The sequence below is a fragment of the Lissotriton vulgaris genome, chromosome 4_1 (assembly GCF_964263255.1).
Source record: "Lissotriton vulgaris chromosome 4_1, aLisVul1.2, whole genome shotgun sequence".
Classification (NCBI taxonomy): domain Eukaryota; kingdom Metazoa; phylum Chordata; class Amphibia; order Caudata; family Salamandridae; genus Lissotriton; species Lissotriton vulgaris.
Window position 1 is genome coordinate 1,245,819,432 of NC_141691.1, and position 20,876 is coordinate 1,245,840,307.

Sequence of the window (20,876 nt, forward strand, 5' to 3'; positions counted from 1 at the left end):
GGCCTTGTCCTGCCAGCTGTTCTTCACGGGTTTGGTTCGTTGGGCTTGTGTTGGCCTCCAGTTTCTTCCATTGCCCCATCTCTCCTCCTTGGTTTGGCCCTTCTTGTGGCTGGAGGTGTTTCCACTCTGTTTGCCCCAGGGTTGCGTCTGGTCTTGTTCAGGTTTGTGGGGGCCTGGTGTTCTGTGGTCCCTTCTGGCTCCCACTGGCTCTGCTGGGTGCGTTGCCTTTACCTCATCCTCCGGCTAGAGTTGTTGGTGCTGATTCATGTCCTTCACTTTCCTTCTGGGTTGTCGGGTCCGGGGTTGCCTCCTGTTCCTCCTGGTCTGCCGGCTGTGGGCTGGTTCGGCTTGGCCTCTGGCTGTGCCTCCTGAGTTTTGGCTGCCTGTGCTATGGATTCCGTGCTGCCTCTGGGGTGTGTTTCCTGATTTCCCCGGTCTCTTCCTGGTGGTTGGTGTCCTTGCTCGCTCCTGTCTTCCCTGCTGGCTCCCCCGGTTTCTGCTCCCGGTGTGGGGTGCCTTTTGGCGTGACCCCCCTCCCATGTTGGAGTGGTATTGGGTGGTGTTGTCTTGCCCACTCCGGGGGTGTGGTCTCCTGGTGGCTGGTTGTACGGTGTCTGGTGCTCCTTGTGCCTCTGTGTTGGACTTGGCCCATTTTTCCAAAATGTGTCACTATTCACCCCCCCCCTTGTTTGAGGACGTCTCCACCATGGTAGAAAGTTGGATAGACCATGTGTGGTGTGAGACGCCATGTTTAATGTGAAGCAATGGTGTGTGCACTTGTTAACCCCCCATTGTAGAAATGTACCCTGGTAACATGTTGAATTTAAAATGGATGCCATGGCTGTGTGTGATGCCACCTGGCTGCAGTAGGTTAGCAGTCTAGATGTTCCGTTCCCAGCCATCCCAGCTTTTGGAGGGAAAGCCTGGCACCCAGGGTGCCCTACTCCTCCCCCTGAGCCAGTTAGAGCCAGTCCCTCAGAGGCTTCTAGAAGCTTCTGGCACTACCTGGAAGGTGGGGTGAGGGGTGTATAAGTAAGGGGGCTGTGACACCATGTGCTCAGATGGAGCAAGGACATGAAAGTGAGGGGATCTGCTGCCAGGGGGTACCGCCACTTGGGCCTGTGTGCTGTACCCTGCACCCAACTAAAACCCATTTACTGTCCACAGGGCTAGTGGAAGCCCCACTACAGGAGTACAGGCTGCTGTACAGGAAGAGTGCCACGCTACAGTGGAGGATGATGAAAGCCTACCGCCCTGTCCTGATGAGTACCCACGGACTGCTGACCTTGCCCAGTAGTGCCCGCTGCTGTGCTACCTGGCCCCTGAAGAAGGAGCACCATCCTAGGTCCCTGAGGCAGGTGGGACCTTGCTCCACTTGAGCGCTACACCTAACAGCGCCTGGAGAAGAAGAGCGCTTACCTGCCTGCCAAGGCGCACCTTTGACTGCAGCCAGGAAGACTTGAGGAGCTGATTTCTGCAGCGCGCCACATTGATTCTGCCCCAGAAGAAGCATGGACCCAACAGCACTGTATGGCCCTGAAGTACTGTGTGAGTTAAAAGTGCTGTGGGGACAGGAAGAACTGTTGGCTTAAAAGCGGCAGTGTGGGGGACTCACCGCTGCAGCCCGGGGATCTCCAGAGAAACACCGCGAGTGATCTGCGGGGCCCCCTGGTGGAAGGGAGAGCCCCGCAATGAAGGCTGTGAATTCCCGCCCCCTCGGAGCGGGACCCGGGTGAAGAAGAGTACCGCCATCCAGACTGAGGAGGATGAGAGCCTACCCCACCTCCGTGTGAAGCGCTGTGGTCAAGAGTCACTGCCGCAGCCCCAGGAGTGAAGGGAGAGCTGCCGCGGTAGTGGGAGGGCCCGCATTGGGCCTGAGAAGCCGCAGTAGGCCCAGAGCGTCCCTCCAGGCAGCGTCATCGGTCCCGTCTGGTGGTAGGCGTGGCCCCATTGGATCCTGCAGTTGCGCCCACCGGAAGGCCGCCATCTGATTGGCTCCTGCGCCCGGCCCCTGGGAAGCGACACAGCCATTGGTGGAGGCTGCTGCACCCCGAAGGAGCCGCACAAGGATTGGCTGCTGGCCCGGAAGGCAGCCAGAAGACCCAGAGCAACTCAGACAGCGCTGAGGGGAGCTCCAGGAGAGCGAGAGCCCCCTTGATCTGCCACCGATCCGAACGAGGACCGGAAGCGCGGCCCGCATCGAGGAAGGTCGCCTGGAGGATGCTGCTGCTGGCGGGGCTCCCAGGTGGGAACAGGAAGGCCCCGCTCCTGCTGCCAGCCAGTAGGAAAAGGGGAGACCAGAGAGGAGCCGAGTCATCCAGAGGAGCCCGGAGAGCGGGGCTCAGCTGTGTGGTGGTTGGAGGTGTGTGTTGGGGCACAGCCGGTGCCCGCCCCCGGCATTAGAGTCCTTGGTGGGGTGCCACTGTGAGCTGTGCTGCCTGGCCTGATTTATTGATCACAGCTGCCCCGCTGGACAGTGGGCAGCTGCAAGAGAAGAGGCCCAGAGTGTTGGGGCCACTGTTTTGAGGGGACATTGAGTCTGGAGTACAAGAGAAGGGGCTCCCCTGTGACAGTGTCAGGCCAGGACTGCTTCTACACGACTGCACCGCTGGACAGAGGGCAGCCGCCATCATTGGGGGCATTGTTAATTTGAGGGCCTCCTTATGCAAGAAGCCTGTTATGTTTGGAAGTGGTGTTTATGCCCCATGCTACACGTGAAACCCCTGTCCTGCCAAGGTGATTGAGGCTGCCATAGTCTGCCCTCAGGGGAAATGTGTTCATGCTAATGTTAGGCAAATGTTGGGATATTTCTTTGAACTCTGATACCCATGCCCAGGAGGTATTGTAAGGTTGAACCCACACCTAGGAAATGTACAGTCCCTGAGCCTACTGCATACCTGGGTTGGATATGTCCTCATGATGCCCAGACTACCAGTGTGTTTATGCTAATGGTATATGCCCCCATGTTACATGTGTTCATGCTACTGGTTTAGGCCCCCAAGTTGAAGGTGCTCATGCTAGGGAAGGGGTTTAGGCCCTGTGTTCTGCCTATACTATTGTGCCTCATGTCCGGTGAGTAGGTCCAATGCTAATGGGCTTGCTTAAGGTGATGAAACTTTATTTGTAGGCCTAATGTTCTTCTTGCAGGGGGTGCTGATGCCTGTGCTCAGGGGGTTATGCTAATGCTTCTCCTCATATGGATACTGATACTGGTTACTAAGGTTATGCCCATTGTTAATGGAGTTTCTGCCTAATGTGGCGCATAATGAGTTTTCATGTCAAATGATAATGCTTTATGTTTTTCTATTCCAGCATTGCAGCTGATGGACTTATCTTTTTCCTTCATCTATTATCCTTTCCCAATGGTTCTGGCAGCGGCCCGATTGGCCCTGCCCTGTAAATAATCCCCATTGTAAATATCGCCCTGGCGCCAGTTGGTGCAGTATAGTGATAATTGTGATTACCTTTGTAGGTTTGGTACAATGCAAAAGTTATTATTTTTCCCCAAAACTGGTGTTGTGTCACTTTTTGTAGTGTGCCTTGTGTGTTGTCTGTGTGTACTGCGTGGATGCTTCACACATGTCCTCTGGAGTTTGGCCTGCCCGCTTTGCACCATGCTACCCATTTCTAACACTCTGGCTTCTCTGCTTCCTCCGGGTTCCGCTTTGGCTGTTGCCTCTGCTGCCTCCCTGCCCTTTACTTCGGTTTGTGCGTGGGAGTTTATTTTCTGACATTTATAAAGCGCGAACAATTACCCTTGGGTGTCTCGGCGCTGGACTGCAGTAATGTCATTCCCTAGAGGTAAGGATGCGGCTGGTGTGCTACTTTTATTGGTTAAATAACCACGTCTTCAGCTTTTTTCTAAACTGTTATTAGGAGCGATGGACTGGTTTTAATGTAATATGGTAAGGTGTTCCAGATCTTGGGGGCCGCAACCAGAAAACGGCGGTCACCCCAAGTCACAGTTCTGGTACGTGGGACCACTAATTGGTTAAGTGCTGAGGATCGTAGCTTTCTAGCCGGACTGTAGGGTATTAGGTGATCTTTAAGGAAGCGAGGCCCCTGATCCTGCATTACTTTGTAAATTATGCACATCGCTTTAAACTTTATCCTGTTTTGAATGGACAACCAGTGGTAGGACCTTAGAGTATCTGAGATGGGTGCGAATTTTGGTTTTTTGGACAGCAAGCGTGCTGCCGCATTTTGTACCATCTGCAACTTCTTTGTGACTCTAGATTGTACATTCAGAAAGAGTCCGTTGCAGTAGTCTAGTGAACTTAGAACCAATGACGTGACCAGGGTCTTGGCGGCTGTGTCAGGCAGAAAAGGCAAGATTTTCCTAATTATTCTAAGTTTAAAGTGGGCCGTGGACGCTACCTTATTGGCATGAGCCATGAAGTTCAGCTGATTGTCAAAGGTGACTCCCAGATTCCTCACCTTGGGGGTCGGGCAAGGTGGGGTGCCAGATGTTGATGGCCACCAGATATCGGGCCACGGTGGCAAGAGACTGCCGAAGATCACGACCTCCGTTTTCTCGGAGTTGAGCTTCAGGCAGTTTCCTGCCATCCACTCACCGATAGCTTTCATGCCACTTTGGAACCTTTCTGCCACCTCCTGTCCGTCACCCTTAATGGCCAACACCAACTGTGTGTCGTCTGCGTACGAGGTTAGGCTCATCCCATGTGCCTTGATGACACTGGCAAGGTCCGACACATAGATGTTAAAAAGTGTCGGACTAAGGGATGAGCCTTGCGGAACCCCACACGGCAGCGACAATTTGGCAGATCGAAATGGTCCAAGGGTTACCGCCTGAGTTCTATTGGCCAGGAAGGAGGCAAGCAGGTCTCTCGCTGCGGAGTGGATCCCCATTTTTTCGACACGGTCGACCAAGGTCTTATGGTCAACCGTGTCGAAAGCTGCCGAGAGGTCCAAGAGCACCAGCAAAGCTGTCCCTCCTTGGTCCCGGATGAGTCTAATATCATCCGCTGCCTTGATGAGGGCAGTTTCGGTTCCATGATATTTACGGAACCCAAACTGGGTATCATCAAGCAGATTATTTCTCTCAATATATTCTGACAGCTGCTGGTTCATGGCTTTCTCTGTCAGTTTGGCCAGAAATGGAAGATTTGCTATGGGCCGGTAATTTTTCAAATCATTCCTGTCAAGATTTGGTTTTTTAAGCAAAGGCTTAATCAATGTGTTTTTTAAAGAGTCCGGATAGGTCCCAGAACTCAATATTATATTGCAAACGTGGGTAATAATGGGATTAACTGTGTCTGAAACCATGGCTAACACCGAAGTGGGGCATGGGTCCAGGGCAGAGCCTGATTTAATGGACTTCAGTATGGATTTAGTTTGATCGGTCGTTAGAGGTTTAAAACTCGTCATGGTGTTACTCGGAACTATCCGCGAAGATGGAACAACAGTAGTATTGGGTTCCGAGGTGAACGCTTGATATATATTGTTCACCTTTGTGAAGAAGAACTCAGACAAGGCATCACATAGTAATTGTGATGGGGGCGGGTTTAGGTCTGGTGTGTTACCCGATAGGGTTTTAGCTAAGTTATACAGCTGTTTGGTAGAATTTTTAGCTTGCTCTATATGTAGAGTAAAGAAGTGCTTCTTTGCTGTTGTGATCATGGTTTTATAAGTGGCTAGCGCTTCTTTATATCTAATCTTGCTTTCGCTGTCGTAAGTTCGTCGCCAGTACCTTTCCCTGTTTCTCGTTAATTGTTTCTGTAATTTTAGTTCTTCTGTGTACCATTGAGCAGTCGGCATACTTCTGTTCCTTGAGTGGGACTTAGTGGGTGCCAATTGAGAAGTGGCATCACTCAGCCATTCATGAAATTGGGAAGTAGCCATACAGGGATCATTAGATAGTTCAGGCTTAGTATTATTTAAAAGTATATTTAGGTTGTTGTTGTTTATGTCCTTCCACGCCTTGAAGGTGCCTGGCTTGGGACGGGGAGTATTCTTCCTACACGGATCTTTAATAGTCAGCCTGCTGAAAATGGCCGAGTGGTCGGTCCATGTCATGGGAAGGATTTTAGTCACCTGAAGGTCTTCCACGTTCGTGAACATGCCATCTAGCGTATGTCCTGCCTGATGGGTTGGGGCCGTAACCAATTGTTTGAGTCCTATAATTTCTAAATCAGATGTGAGAGTCAAGGTGTCTCTATCATTATTTTGCTCAAGATAAAAATTAAAATCGCCCATTACCGTAGTGGACTCATCTGTGGCTAATGATTCCATTAAGATGGTTAAGTTTGTTAGGAAAGCTGCTCTGGCCCCGGGAGGTCGATAGAGGAGCACTCCGTTAAAGAGTTGGCCCTGTCCCCATCCTGGCTGTGCCTGTTCGGTTGCCTTTGTTGGGTTTGCAGTTTTTTGCTGGCCTCTTTGTTGCTTGGTCCACTGCCTGCTGTTGTTTTTGGGGTTGGCCTCCTCTGCCCCTGTTGCTCTGTGGTTTTGTGTCAGGTCCTGGTGCGGTTTTCTGCCTTCTTCCCTGTTTGGCTTTTCGTTTCTGCTGCTCCTGGGCTCTCGCTGTGGCTCCTTCCTTGTTGGCTGGGTGCTTGTGCCTGCGCCCGGTTGCCTGGCCTTGGCTTCTTTCTTTGGCCTTCTCTGGGGTGGCCGGGGTTTGCTCTGTGTCTGTGTGGCTGCCGGGCTGTGTTCCTTCCTGGGGGTTCTGGGGTGGTCGGCCTTGTCCGGTGGTTTCCCTTGGCTCTGTCTTTTTGGGGTTTTGGGCATGGTTGCTCTGTCTCCGGCTTCTCTGGTTGGCTTCCTCCTTGTGTTGGCTCTGGCCTTTTGTTTGTTTCTTGGTTGTTTCCGGTCCTTGTTTATGTCCCTGCTGTCCTGTTCTGGGTTGCCATCCGGGTGATTCCTGCCAGTCCCTCTTTCTGTGCTGCCTTTGGTCTCTGTATTTGATGTGGTTACTGGGTGCGCTTGGGGGGTCGGAAGGCCATTTCTTCTGCTTTGATATTCTCCACATTGCTAATGAATGAGACGAGGACTTAGGGACCTGGGGGTAATGCTCTATTACTTATGGAAATCTTCATTACTCCGGGTGCTGTTGTCTTTGTCCCATTCATAAGCCACTCTCTCCCTCCCGGATGGCCGGCCTTCCTGTATGGGCTTGGTTGTACAGGCGGGATGCTGGGTAAGTATTGCTTATGTACTCCTGGTGGGAGAGGCAGTGGCGGTGTGTCCATTGTGTGCGTTGGGGCATATCCCCACCAATTCCACGGCCCCATTTAGAAATCATTCTGATTCTGATGCTAATTGCAGCAATCAGGACTCCTGATTGGAATTAGAATCCGAAGTAGAACTTGGACGCTGAAGGGGGTGGGGCTGCGGCAGCACTCTCAGGGTTGAGTGACAGGGCAATAGTGCGCATGATTGTTTTTGGACTGGTAATTGTTTACGAACAGCCCGAACATGAGCACTACCTTCCCCTTAGGAGACCAAGGGTTGCTTCATGCGCAGCCCCCGGTCTCCTAATGGAACCAAATCCTGGTGCTGATGGAGCAGCGTCCGGATTGGCTGAGAGGGGTTGCAGCCACTCACGCAGAAGAAAAAGGTGCCAACGCACCGGACCCCGGCCCAGGAGCAGACAGCAGAGGCGGCGTGGAACCGCCCTGTCAGGTAGGTTTGAGGTTTTTTTCTACTTTATTTGTAACCCCTCCGACACCCACCCCAACGCAACTCCCCTCACGAGTATCGTCCGGCCCCCGCTGTTCTGTTGCACTTTCCCCCATAATGCAGTTTTCAGTCTGCTAACGGTGGCCGTATTCAGGGCCCGCCTGCTGCAGTCTCTACTCTATCAGTTTACTTCATTGAAGCCACGTAAGATAGTCCTCTGGCCTCATTTTGACATAAGGGACGGGGAGTAGATCTGTATGAGTATTTTGTAGTGCATGTTGCGGGGAGTGGGGCTGCGCGTGTGTGTGTTTTGGATGTCTCCATTGAAGGTGTTGTTTCTGCAGGTTCTTGTGTACAGTGTTGCAGGAGGTTCTTGTGCTGGATGTAATGAGGCAGATGTTTCTATTTCTGGATTATGTTGGTGTATGATACAGATGTCACTGATACATGGTTGTGTGTATTATAGTGGCGGCAGTTGTTGGCTGCTCTGTGTGTTGCAGAGCTCTCTACTACCATGTGTTTTTGTTATGGGAGCTGTTACTGCCAACTGGCATGTGCTGCAGGGGTTGTCTGTTCAAGCATGTGTTTTTTTGCTTTGGCTTCTATGCTGTGTTTACGCTGCACTTGTCCTACTCACTGTGCTGCAGTTTCTCAGAGACGTGGATTGCAGATGGCCATTTGGGGTTAGGGTGGATGGATGGGGTGTCAATGCTGTTTGGCGTTTGTTCCGTTTTTCTTTTAGTTTGATTATCTTATTTGTATACCAGTGGTTATTGTATAGCCTGGACTATGAGCAGCATGATGTGACATATTTTTATGCTAATGAAAAATGCCCAGCGCCACGGATTGATGGCCTTGCACCAGACGTGAAAGGTAGCAGAGGGTTCCTGCATTCTGCTTATGTGGCGTGACATCTGAGATAGCGTTACGTTAGTGAGTGAGTACAATCACCCATAGCGCTCAGTGTAAACCACCTTGGAGGGCAGAAGCAGGTGCAATTTAGAAAAAAAACTCTAGGGCTAGATTGATGCTGGTAAAGAGCAACAGCATCTCGCTATATTGCCATTATCCACCTAGCGGTATGATTGAAGTTCGTCTACCTTTGCCCGCTTGCCTTCGGGAATCCATCATAGAGTCTAGTGTTTGATTAGATCATCAGTGGTGTATGCGTGGTTAATATGCTTTATTGGTGTGTATGTTTGCTTGTATGTGTGTGTGAACCTGATAGTACGTTTCAGTGTTTCTTCGGAGGTCGGTACCAGTCGAGTGTGCCATCTAGGAGGATTTGCATACTTTTGTCTAATTGATCAGCACGAGCCGGGAAAAACACAAACCTTTTCCAGGTCTTTGCAGTTGCATGGAATCAGTGTGTGCTCAAGCAGGCAGCGTTTGACCAGGTAATCAGCAAAAAGCAGAACATTAAAATGTGCTTGTTTGGTTTAATGTGCATTGTTATTGGACCAATTAATGTTATTGTCCAATGTACTGCAATGAATTATTTGCTGATTTGAACGAAAATACCAATTTTACACCCTGTGGAACTACTGCGCAAAAGTGTATTGGGCACAGGACAGATGTTTTTACATCTCTATGCTGCCACATGACGAATAGTAACGTGTAAGTGAGCAGCAGGTACCAGAATGGTTAGGAACAGTTTTCATACATTACTCGAGCATGTTTAGGTTAGGAACAGTCTTCAAATTCTTTTTACATTTAAATGGCAGTGAAGGCTTTCTCTTTCACGGTTGCAAAGAAAATCTCAGCCACAATCTCCACCTCAGAGAGTTTGATGCAGTTTTAGAGGTGGCAGACATGGAGGCAGCGTATTCACAGCACTTGTAAATGTGTGTTAGCAGCACTTCAATCTACATCTGCTACCTTCCCATCCCACTTCTGTGTTTCTGTCCAGTGGCTCATGATGTGAAGGTCCAATTTACTTTCATTCCTGTCACTCTTCTTTCTTCTTTTTTTTTAATTTTTAGCCCAGGGCATTGCCTGGCACCAGTCTACTTTGTCACTTGATGAGTGGCAAAAGGATTGATAGGGAGTGACAAAATTGGCTTGGCGTAAGCACAACAGCACTGTTGAGTGCACTAATGAAAAAGTGCTTCTTACACTGGCAACTGAATGCTCAGCCAGGCTCCATCACATGATGATCACATTTACTCTATATGATATGCCATGCTATATTTCTTAGATGTATGGAGAATGGTAGCGCAAAAGGTTATGTCACTAACTAGTGAGGATTTGAACTGGGTTATGCTAAATAAGCATCTACCTACATCCTTATGAACAAGCTACCTCGCTATCACGCTGCTGCGCTGACCGCTGTTGCGCTCGCGCATACTTTTAAAATACCCTGTTTTGCTATTTGTTTTTTTCTTATTTTAGAGTCTTTTACCCTGCTTTTATTGGGAGCCCACTTACTGCACATAATTTTGTTGTTTCACCGCCATTTGGGCAGGTCCGGTTCCCGGGGCTGGTGTTTTGCGGGCGCCATCTTGGATCAGGACAAGGATCTTACTTCGGCGAGCGCCATTTTGAGCGTTCTAGCGCTCTGACAACAGCGTGGGACGCCTACTTAAGGCGATCTTAGTTTCTTTGGTAGCCTGAACAAGCTACCTCGCTACCACGCTGCTGCGCTGACCGCTGTTGCGCTCGCGCATACTTTTAAAATACCCTGTTTTGCTATTTGTTTTTTTCTTATTTTAGAGTCTTTTACCCTGCTTTTATTGGGAGCCCACTTACTGCACATAATTTTGTTATTTCACCGCCATTTGGGCGGGTCCGGTTCCCGGGGCTGGTGTTTTGCGGGCGCCATCTTGGATCAGGACAAGGATCTTACTTCGGCGAGCGCCATTTTGAGCATTCTAGCGCTCTGACAACAGCGCGGGATGCCTACTTAAGGCAATCTTAGTTTCTTTGGTAGCCTGAACAAGCTACCTCGCTACCACGCTGCTGCGCTGACCGCTGTTGCGCTCGCGCATACTTTTAAAATACCCTGTTTTGCTATTTGTTTTTTTCTTATTTTAGAGTTTTTTACCCTGCTTTTATTGGGAGCCCACTTACTGCACATAATTTTGTTGTTTCACCGCCATTTGGGCGGGTCCGGTTCCCGGGGCTGGTGTTTTGCGGGCGCCATCTTGGATCAGGACAAGGATCTTACTTCGGCGAGCGCCATTTTGAGCGTTCTAGCGCTCTGACAACAGCGCAGGACGCCTACTTAAGGCGATCTTAGTTTCTTTGGTAGCCTGAACAAGCTACCTCGCTACCACGCTGCTGCGCTGACCGCTGTTGCGCACGTGCATACTTTTAAAATACCCTGTTTTGCTATTTGTTTTTTTCTTATTTTTGAGTGTTTTACCCTGCTTTTATTGGTAGCCCACCTACTGCACATAATTTTGTTGTTTCACCGCCATTTGGGCGGGTCCGGTTCCCGGGGCTGGTGTTTTGCTGGCGCCATCTTGGATCAGGACAAGGATCTTACTTTGGCGAGCGCCATTTTGAGCGTTCTAGCGCTCTGACAACAGCGCGGGACGCCTACTTAAAGTCGCTCCTCCCCGCGCAGCGGGGACGCGCAGTAGTGACGCCGTCGCGCTGCTGGAGTCGTGCCAGAGTCCTGCCCGTCTGCGCCCATCAGCGACGAGGAAGCGCGAGTCGCGGCAGGGCTCTGGGCACAAGTTTGGTCTACCATTATGCCTGCTATACCTTCAATCAGCTATACTCGGGCTGAACTGCTATGCATTAGGAATAGGGTCGATGCTGGTTCATGCGATCCTGTAGACCCCTTATCCGGTCCATTTACTTGTGGCTGCAGGGGCTGGTCCCTTGACAGACCGGTCAGGATTCGATCTTTGGAAGGGAGTAATCCGGTCACGAGCAATAACATCGCGGCCCGTGTACTTCGGATCTGTAACCTGAACGTGAGGTCACTGGTCTAACATCACCAGTTTATACATGACCTCATTGAAAAGGACTCCCTCGATCTACTTCTTCTTACCGAAACCTGGCTCCAGGACTCGGATGCCACTATTCTCAATCTTACCTTTCCTCCGGAATATACGGTTTTCACACTGAATCGTGCCACAAGAGGAGGCGGCATAGCTATGGCGGTAAAATCGTGCTTCCCCGCGGAATGGAAAGCCCTTGGGTTGCCTGCCTGTGAAAGCGCTCTCTTTAAAGTGTCCTTTAGTCATCATTTCACGTTGAGTGGCATTCTTATCTATCGCCCTCCAGGCAATGACACAGCCTTCAAGACCGCCCTTGCTGACATGGTTAGTTCTTTAGCACCCAGCTGTGCGAACTTCAATATCACTGGCGACCTTAACATTCACTTTGATCGCGTGCCATCCATAGCCATAGACACTTTGCTTGCAGATCTTGAAGCACTGCAACTTGTCCAACTTGTTACGCTTCCTACTCACACTGGGGGACACATCCTCGATCCCTTCTTCTCCACTTTGGAGAGGATGAAGGTATCCAACCCGATCCCGGTTGGCTGGACCGACCACCTTCTGGTGGAAGTCTTTTGTCCCATTGATAACTTGCCATTTAAACCTGTGGACAGGCTGATCCTCAAAAGACATTAGCACAAGCTCAAACTTGATGAATTTTATAAGATATTGGAGCGGAAACCCTTAAGCCCTACTTTGGATGTGGAGCAAGGGTACGACCTGTTCTGCAAATGGATTTCGGATGCCCTAGATTCCCTTATACCTATGCGCTGGTCCAAATGTCATTCCAAGGCACCCAGTCCGTGGTATAATGATTCTCTTGCCGAGCTTAAAAAACTCTGCCTGAAAGCTGAGAGGGAATGGAGGAAGTCCTATGACCTCAACCTGAAATCCTCTTATTTTGCCAAATTGAAGACCTATCACAGGGCAATCTGCAGAACTCGGGCCGCATTCTATGCCCATGAATTCCAAACTAGCACCAACCCCTCTAAATTAATTTTCAAGGTCCTTAAAGACCTTATGAATAAAAGAGCCACTTCGGTAGAAATCTGCACCGACTCTCATTGTGAGAGTTTAGCCTCCTTCTTTTTGGAGAAAGTGCAGGCTATCTACTGAGGATTTGACCTGTCTCTGTCTGATCCTGAGCCAACGGGCCCGAGTGTCTCAGACTATGAGACTCTGACTTCCATCCCTGATTTGTCTATGGAGGCCTTTGACAAACTGAGTCTCAGGATTAAATCGGGCTCCCCTCTGGATCCGCTGAAGCCAGCTCAAATTAAGCTGCTCTCCCCCTTGTGTCGTGTCCCGATTCTCACTCTGATCAACCTGTCGTTGTCTACAGGAACGGTCTCCTCCGCATGGAAGCGGGCGGTAGTCACCCCAGTTTTAAAGAAGGCAAATGCAGACCCGCTTCTGCCTGAGAACTATCGCCCCATATCTCTTCTCCCCTGGACGGCCAAAGTCACCGAGGCTCATGTCAATTCCAACTTGACTGACCATCTTGCTCATAACCATATCTTAGATCCGAGTCAGAATGGCTTTCGACCGGGACACAGCACCCAGACCGCCCTGCTCTACATGATCGAGCATTTGCGTCTGGTGCTTGACTCTGGGCGGACGGCGGCGCTCTTTTTATTAGACCTGAGCGCCGCATTCGATATGGTGTCTCACCGTATTCTGATTCAGCGCCTAGAGGAAGCTGGAGTAGCAGGGACTGCTCTTCAGTGGTTCCGCTCGTTCCTTACTGATCGTTTCTTTAAGGTGGCTATACCACCCTGCCAGTCCACCTTCCATCCACTGAACCTGGGGGTCCCACAGGGCTCCTCATTAAGTCCAACTTTGTTCAATCTCTACGTGAAACCGCTAGCTGCGATCGTCAAACAGTGGGGTTTCACGATGACCTCATATGGAGACGATACGCAGCTGGCGGTGACACTTAGTGGAGACCCTGAAGTGGATGCCCCCAGATTCCGAGCAGGACTTGTGGCAGTGGCAAATTGGTTAAAAACCAATTGTTTACAACTAAATGCCAAAAAAACGAAGTTATGGTTTTGAGGAAACATGCGGAGCTTTGGGGAGATCAGTGGTGGCCTCCAGAACTGGGTGTCACCCCCATTCCTACTTCAGAAGTAAAGAACTTAGGAGTATGGCTGGATCCGACTCTTACCTTTACCGGTCACACGAAGAAGGTTGCTGTCACCTGCTACGGTATCCTGCGAGGATTAAGGCCAATCCTCAAATTTTTTTACACCCCCACCCGGCAGCTCGTGGTACAAGCCTCAATCCTGTCTCGGCTGGACTACGGTAGCGCGCTGATGTTGGGGGTAAACCAGGCTGAGGCATCTAGGCTACAAAGGGTACAGAATGCTGCGGCGCGGGCCATTGTTGGCCTTCCCAGGCACTGCTCGGCCTCCAGCACTATCTCTGCTCTTCACTGGCTACTGGTTAGGCAGAGAATTACGTTTAAGGCGCTCTGTCTGGCCTTTAAAATTTTGAAGCTCTCCTCGCCGCCTGCACTGGCTAACTTACTCATCCCCTATGTTCCTTCGAGGTCTTTGAGATTGGAGGCCCTTCATCTCGCCGTCTGCCCCCGCTTTAAACTCAGCAGGATGGGTGGCCGCTCTTACCAAGTACTTGCCGCTGGGTTATGGAATTCTCTCCCGGTGCACATTCGAGCTCTGAACAATCTGTCCGCCTTCAGGCGTGCTATTAAAACTTTCTTGTTTCCTGTACTTGCTTAGCTGTCTGTTTTCTTCCCTTTGTGTGTTATGTTTCGGTACTTGTTCAAGCGCCAGGACGCCCCTTTGCTGGGGCAGCTGCGCGCTGCATAAATCATATTAACATAACATAACATAACATTATCATATGAAATCTCATTATTGATGTCATAATTACAGTTTCCAAATTGCCTTATAAACCTTCTTGCTTTCTCAAATTTTCATCATTTGCGCACTCTTTTTTAAAAATGTTCTTGAGGGAGAACCCTCCTGAACCTTCCTTCTAACGGTCGGGCTCGCAGCTAGCCTCGCTCGCCATAGTGCCTTCATCAGAAAACTTTATGCCTCACCACTTACAAATGTCACCAGCCTTCACTGGGGAGGGGCAGTATTACTGTCCCAGCATTCCTCTGGTCTTTTTCTCTGTTGGGGAGATGGTTATATCCACATTGTCAATAATTAGGACAAGGACAACGGGACCAGGAGTAATGAAGATTACCGGTAAGTAATAGAGCATTACCATGGCCAAATTTAGACTTATCCATAGTTCCTTTGCCATTTCTAAAGCCATATTGAGCTTCAGAAATGGCTTTCTGTTCCCATAGCCAATCTTCGATTCTATTTAATAACAAACGTCTCATCAGTTTAGCAGTGCTATCAATTAATGAAATAGGACGATAATTGATTGAAATTGATCGGTCCCCTTTTTGATAAACAGTAATAATAACTGAGTGCTTCCAAGATTTAGGAGGGCCCAGCTTAGCTATGGCATTAACAACTTTAGTTAGTATGGGTACCCAAAGGGCTTTGTTAGCCAGAAAGATGTCAACAGGCACCTTGTCGAGACCAGGGGTCTTCAATGGGTACATTGGTCACTAGCCCTCTCCACTTCTGTGGGTGTGTCCTTTGTACTAGCATGTCCACCCCAACCCCTCTTTTAATTTGCCTTAACCCCACCCTTGTATGAGTAAGTAGCCCTCATTTTCCAAACACACCCCCTTGTTCCCCTCCCTGTTTACTACTAAATTATATATGTACGTGTACACAGAAATCCGCCACCGTAGTGGAGAACTATATGTAGAAAAGGTAGGCATGGAAGAGATGGAGGTTTGAGAATTGCATGTTAAGTATGTAAAGTAGTACCCTAAAACGGTCTTTGTAATACAAGGATAACACAATATAGAGCTACAGACCATGCTTTCTCCTAATATTTGTGGTAGATAAATAAAAAGATTTTAACGAAAACTGGAATATTTTATAACTGTCGCAAATGTAATAACTGGTTGAATAGGGAGAAAGGGGGGCGGTTCCCCCAGAATAGTAGATTTTCAATGCTTTTGAAATTATAAATGTAAAAAATTTAGGAGACACAATCCCATGCTTCCCCAACAGCTGGAAATATTCGGAAATTAACTGTATATGTTTTAATGTGCAGAATAAAACAATGTAAGAATTTGCAGGTTTATGTTGTAAATCTATACCAGTCTGCTTTAAATATTTACTTAGGCAACATTTTCTATCCAGCACTATATCAGCGGCAAATATGCAGCAGAAACAAATGTATCTGGCTGAAATCTTGCTCTTATACATCTCACTTTAAATGTAACTACTCAAAGAAAGGTGTCATGACAGGCATCAGTGTGGTCCTTGTATAACAGCTGTGTGCAGTGTGCCTAAAACAATTTTAATAACTAGACTGCACCTGCTCCTGAGACATTTACCATCATGCAGAACTAGAGGTGCAAAATGTTAATTCCTAGGGGGAAACACATAAATAATTTCTTTAGTACGTGGTCTTTTTCCCACCGCGCAGGCTTAGGTGGTTAAATCGCAGCCAAAGGCGTTCAGAATGAGCCGTAGTTTGGGCCTCACCTGCAGCCTTGACAACGTAATCTGAGGCATGGCAACAGAAATGAGCATTGCACGCAAAATGGTTTCAAAGAGCTCCAGAGAGAGCGCTACTGTAAATGCAGAAAAAAAACACCTTTAGGGCCTTTTTGTGAAATTGTTCTGGACAGGTTTTCTGAGCGCGTCAGTGTAAATGCAGAAACCAAAATACCTCCCCCGTTGACAGGCTGTATTCAAGAGCTCCGCGTGAGAAACACAATGTGACAGGGGCCATATTGAGTCAGCTAGTACTCATTTGCAGTTCTTTTGCAGTGCACTGTATTGATAGTGTCACATTTGTTGCTCTTTTTGTGTGTGTAAAAGATGAGGAGAAGCGCCCCACAGGTATTTAGATCATTTAAATAACCTGCACACGAAATTTCTTCATCATTAATACATTAAAATGCCTATTTGTAAGTATAAGCATGTTTATCTTTGGAAGCATTACTAATATAACGTTTAACGTCCAAAACACATACTTGTTTACCTAGGAAAATTGAAGTTATCATCTACTGTTATGTAGTGAATTAAGGGGCATATTAACAAGGGCTTTATCTCTCCTTTTTTGGCATTAAAAGCCAAAAAAGCAGAGATAAAACTAGCGCCCAATCAGCAACAGGGTGCTAATATGCAAATTTGCATATTAGCACACTTTTACTCTACGCTTTCCCTTGCATCTCTAATGAGATGCAAAGGGGGCGTTCCAGAGTAAAATAATAGGAGAAATGTCGCTTAGCGACATTTCTCCTATTATCAAGGAAATCGCTAACCCTGTTAGCGATAAAAAAAAAGCAGCGCTAACCGCGGTTAACACTGCTTTTTTACGTCTGGCATTTTTCTGACTTAGCCATGATATCCTATGTAAGGTGAATATCAAAGCTAAGTATGTCTATTCCTATCTGCAAGCTATCGCCAAACCTTGTGGAATTATCGCTGTATTTCCAGCGATAATCTCACAATTGGCAGCTTGCGCTCTGAATTGGGCTTGATAATATGCCCTTGAGAATTCCAATAGAAAGAAGTCCATGTTCTGGTGCAGCTTTAGAGGCAGTTTTCTGCCGCTAAAGCGATGATAATTGTAATGCCGTCCTTGATAATATGCCCCTGAGCATCTTCAAAAGGGTACTTTTGTGCGCTATGGGGAGGTAAAAAGAACGAGCAAAAATCACTTCCCATATCATTAGGTAAACATACAGGAGAATGTGTGTGTCTTCTGGCAGTGGGGGATAAAAAACGCAGTGAAATGATTTGTGAGCAAAGCAGAAATAGTACCTACTCATCACTACCTTGTCTCATTCCTTACGTCTTGGGGTGTGTCTGCACCTTTGAGACACGCAGCCCGCTGTCTAGCTAAAAGGAAAAAAAAATTAAAAAACTCTTTCCATCTAGGTGTGTCTGTAAAGGACTACCTTTTCCCACAGACCTCTTGTTTTGTCTGTCTCATTTGGAAGGTACTCTACCTCAGTTTTTTTGTGTCTGTCAGTTTTCCTGCTTACATTATGGGACTTGTTTGTGCTTTTCCTGACTTCCTTGGTCAACACAGTACTTAAGACCTGCTTCATACTGGATTTGCTTGCACCAACTCCCCCTTTCTTAGCATGTTTGGTGGCTCTGTGGTACTGGTGCCTGTGTTTAACCTGGCCTTCACTATGTCCCTGTTGGGTTGTTGCTAGGGTTTCAAGTTTTTGGTCAGCACTCAATGGATGTAGATTCCTCCTCCTTTCCCTCGATGGTGAGGGGGGAGGGACTGGTGCTCCTGTATTCAAGCTCCCTGCTGGACATGGTACTAGAGAGTATTTGTTTGCTGTGAGGTTCACCTTCTCTCCAAGGGGCACAGACTGGGCATTGGCTTCCCATGTGTCTCTTGTTAGGCTATTGTGTGCCCAGGTGCCCATGCTGTGCTTATACAGCGTAGTGTAGATGCCTACCTATTAACCCTTGGACTGGAGGGGTAATCCTGAGCCTTACCCCATGTACTCCCTGTTGGGTTTGGGGATGACGTTTTCTTGAGCTGTGTCCAGCACTGTATTCCCTACACTGATGGACAGCTCAGCCACATGCCACCACCCCCCTCCCCCCGTCCAAGCTCCCTGCAGGGCTTTGGGATTGCGGAATGTTTAGCCAGCTCGCTATTCCAAGGCGGAAACAGCCATGAGTGGTTCCGACCGCGCTGTAATGGCTGTATCCATCTATAGTCAGCCTTCTTTTTCCAGTCTATGTTTCCTCTTTATGGTCACCTAGTTTGTGTTGTATTTGACTATCGCTGCTTCCTAGATGCTTGCATTGACAACCCATCACTAAACTCCTACAAGCAGTACATCTAAATCGGCACTTTACCTGAAAGAACGTTGAAACCAGCTTCTGCGACTCTCCGTCATGGAAAGCCACCCGGCTTTAATTACGTCAAACAATGCATTCTCCATCGCTGCAGTCACAAAGCCACATTCTCCAAGTTGTTTTGCCTCTGGTTGTGGTAACGATGGATGGAAGAAGGGTGGGAGGGATGGTGCAGGCCTGAGACAACAGCAGAAGGAGAGTGGAGGAATGAGTGCAAGAAAGAGCAGGCAACACCAGGACAGCAGGCCAAAAGAAAGTGAAATAGGAGGTGTGGGGAGTCGATGACCAATGAGAAGAAAAGAAATGAGTGATGTTGAAGCCCAACAATGGTAAGTAAGGGTGGCATGGTTGTGTGTGGTCAGCTGTGAGTGATTGCATCGGATTGTGTTAATTTTTACGACTCATATGTCTTTACCAACAATGCCTTTACAATGAAAATATCATGTTAAAGGCATGCGTGGTAAAGCCATAAGTGTTTTAAAATTTGTAACTGTAAGTAGTGCATGCGTGCTGATAAAGGATGTATTGTACTGACTACGAAGTAAAGGCATGTGCAGTAGTTGCATGCATTGTTCCATCATACACCCATTTCAAGGCTGTTTATATCACTGTCTCCCGAATGGGATTTTCGTGGCTTAATCTTCTTGGGGTCCAGCTGTAGTATTGTACTTCTTTTTACTTGGTCATGGGGCTAGCAGCTCACATGAGACAAACCTGTGTGCTTTGCTGGCTGGCCTAGTGCTTGTGGTAAGGGGGTTGCCTCTTTGTTTCACCCTGATGCCCAGAAAGCCCACACGTTTCTTTGGTTTGTAGGTTGTTGGGGGGATGACCTAGTCATCCTGTTCTGTGTTTGACTCTGGTATATGCTGTGCCTCTGATCCTTTCCTTGCTTTGGCTTTCAGCCTTTTTTGCAACAAGGCACTCTTCTCTATATGGGATTGTTTCTTCCATTTTGCACATGTGCTCCTGGGTGGTTTTTGGCATTGGTTTGTTCTTTCTGGCTTATGCTGTTACACACCCTGGATCAAGAGATGAGCACTTGCATCCTGGTTGACATAGGGAACGGATTGACAGTCTGGCAAGGTCTAACTCATTTCTAGTCTTGGTGCTGTTGATTATTCTCTGGTTTCCCCTGGTGGTTCTTTTTTGTGTTGGCTACTACTTTATCTGCAGAAGGATATGTTTGGTTTTCTTGCTTAGGCTTCTGCCACCACCCCCTCCCATTTTGACATGGATTTTTGGGAGTGGTTATCCCTACTATCCTCACCTACCTTTGTGGCTCTGTTGTGCTTGGCCCTTTCAGCAGGGCCACCTCCTAACGTTTTGCCTTCAACTATTCTATTTTTGCTGAATTCATTTTTGTTGGCCTTAGGACTCTGTGCACTTTTGCACTGATAACCACTAAAAGTCTTGTGCTCTCTCTTTTAAACATTGAAATATTGGCTTACACCTGATCGGCATATTTAGTTTAATCATAAATCCCTTGTAGAGTGGTATACAATAGACCCAGGGAGTGTTAATTAAATGCTACTAGTGGTTCAGCAGTACTTGTTGTGCCACCCACTTATGTAGCCCCTAATGTAGCCCCTAAAAACATGTCCTATGCCTTCCATTACAACCCGAATGCAGTTGTAAACTGCCAATTCGACTTGGCAATACAACCCCCCTGCTGAGCATTAAAAAACCCTTTTATTACAGATAATTCAACACAATCGTGGGCCAAGGTTGTCCATATGGCAAGGTGCATTGTAATTAAAAAGGAGGTCATGTACTTTTAAGTTATAGATGTCTTGTTAGTGAAAAACTCCTAAATTAATTTGTTACTACTGTGAGCACTACCTATCCCATAGGATAACATTGGAGCGACTTATTACATTTAATAAGTGTTACAGTTTGATCAGGAACAGTTGAGCTTTTCACATTTTGTGTCTTTGAAGTTATTAGAAATCCTCTTTAATGGTAAAGCCCTATGTTGAATTATAATTTTCAAAATGACACTTTAAGAAAGTTGGCATTTTCTGCCCTCACTATCTGATGCCTGCATGTCCTAGGCCACATGACTGAGTGTAGTTGGCATTTGGACTTTGTTTATTCCTCCCAGACGGTCACACAATAGAGGGATTAGTTGTGCCTGAACGGGTCATCAACTGGCAGGTTGAGGTGGTCGGAGCTGTGCACATCTCCACTTACAACTAAATAGGCTATGCCCAATGGACTTGTTGCCACTGCATTGTTCACACAGCCAGCTTGAAGCCAGGGCAGTGTAGTCAGGAAACTTCAAGGTCTTCAAAAAGAATCCTCTAGAAACTTCTCCTACTTCAAAGAAGGCACAATGTATAAAAAGGGG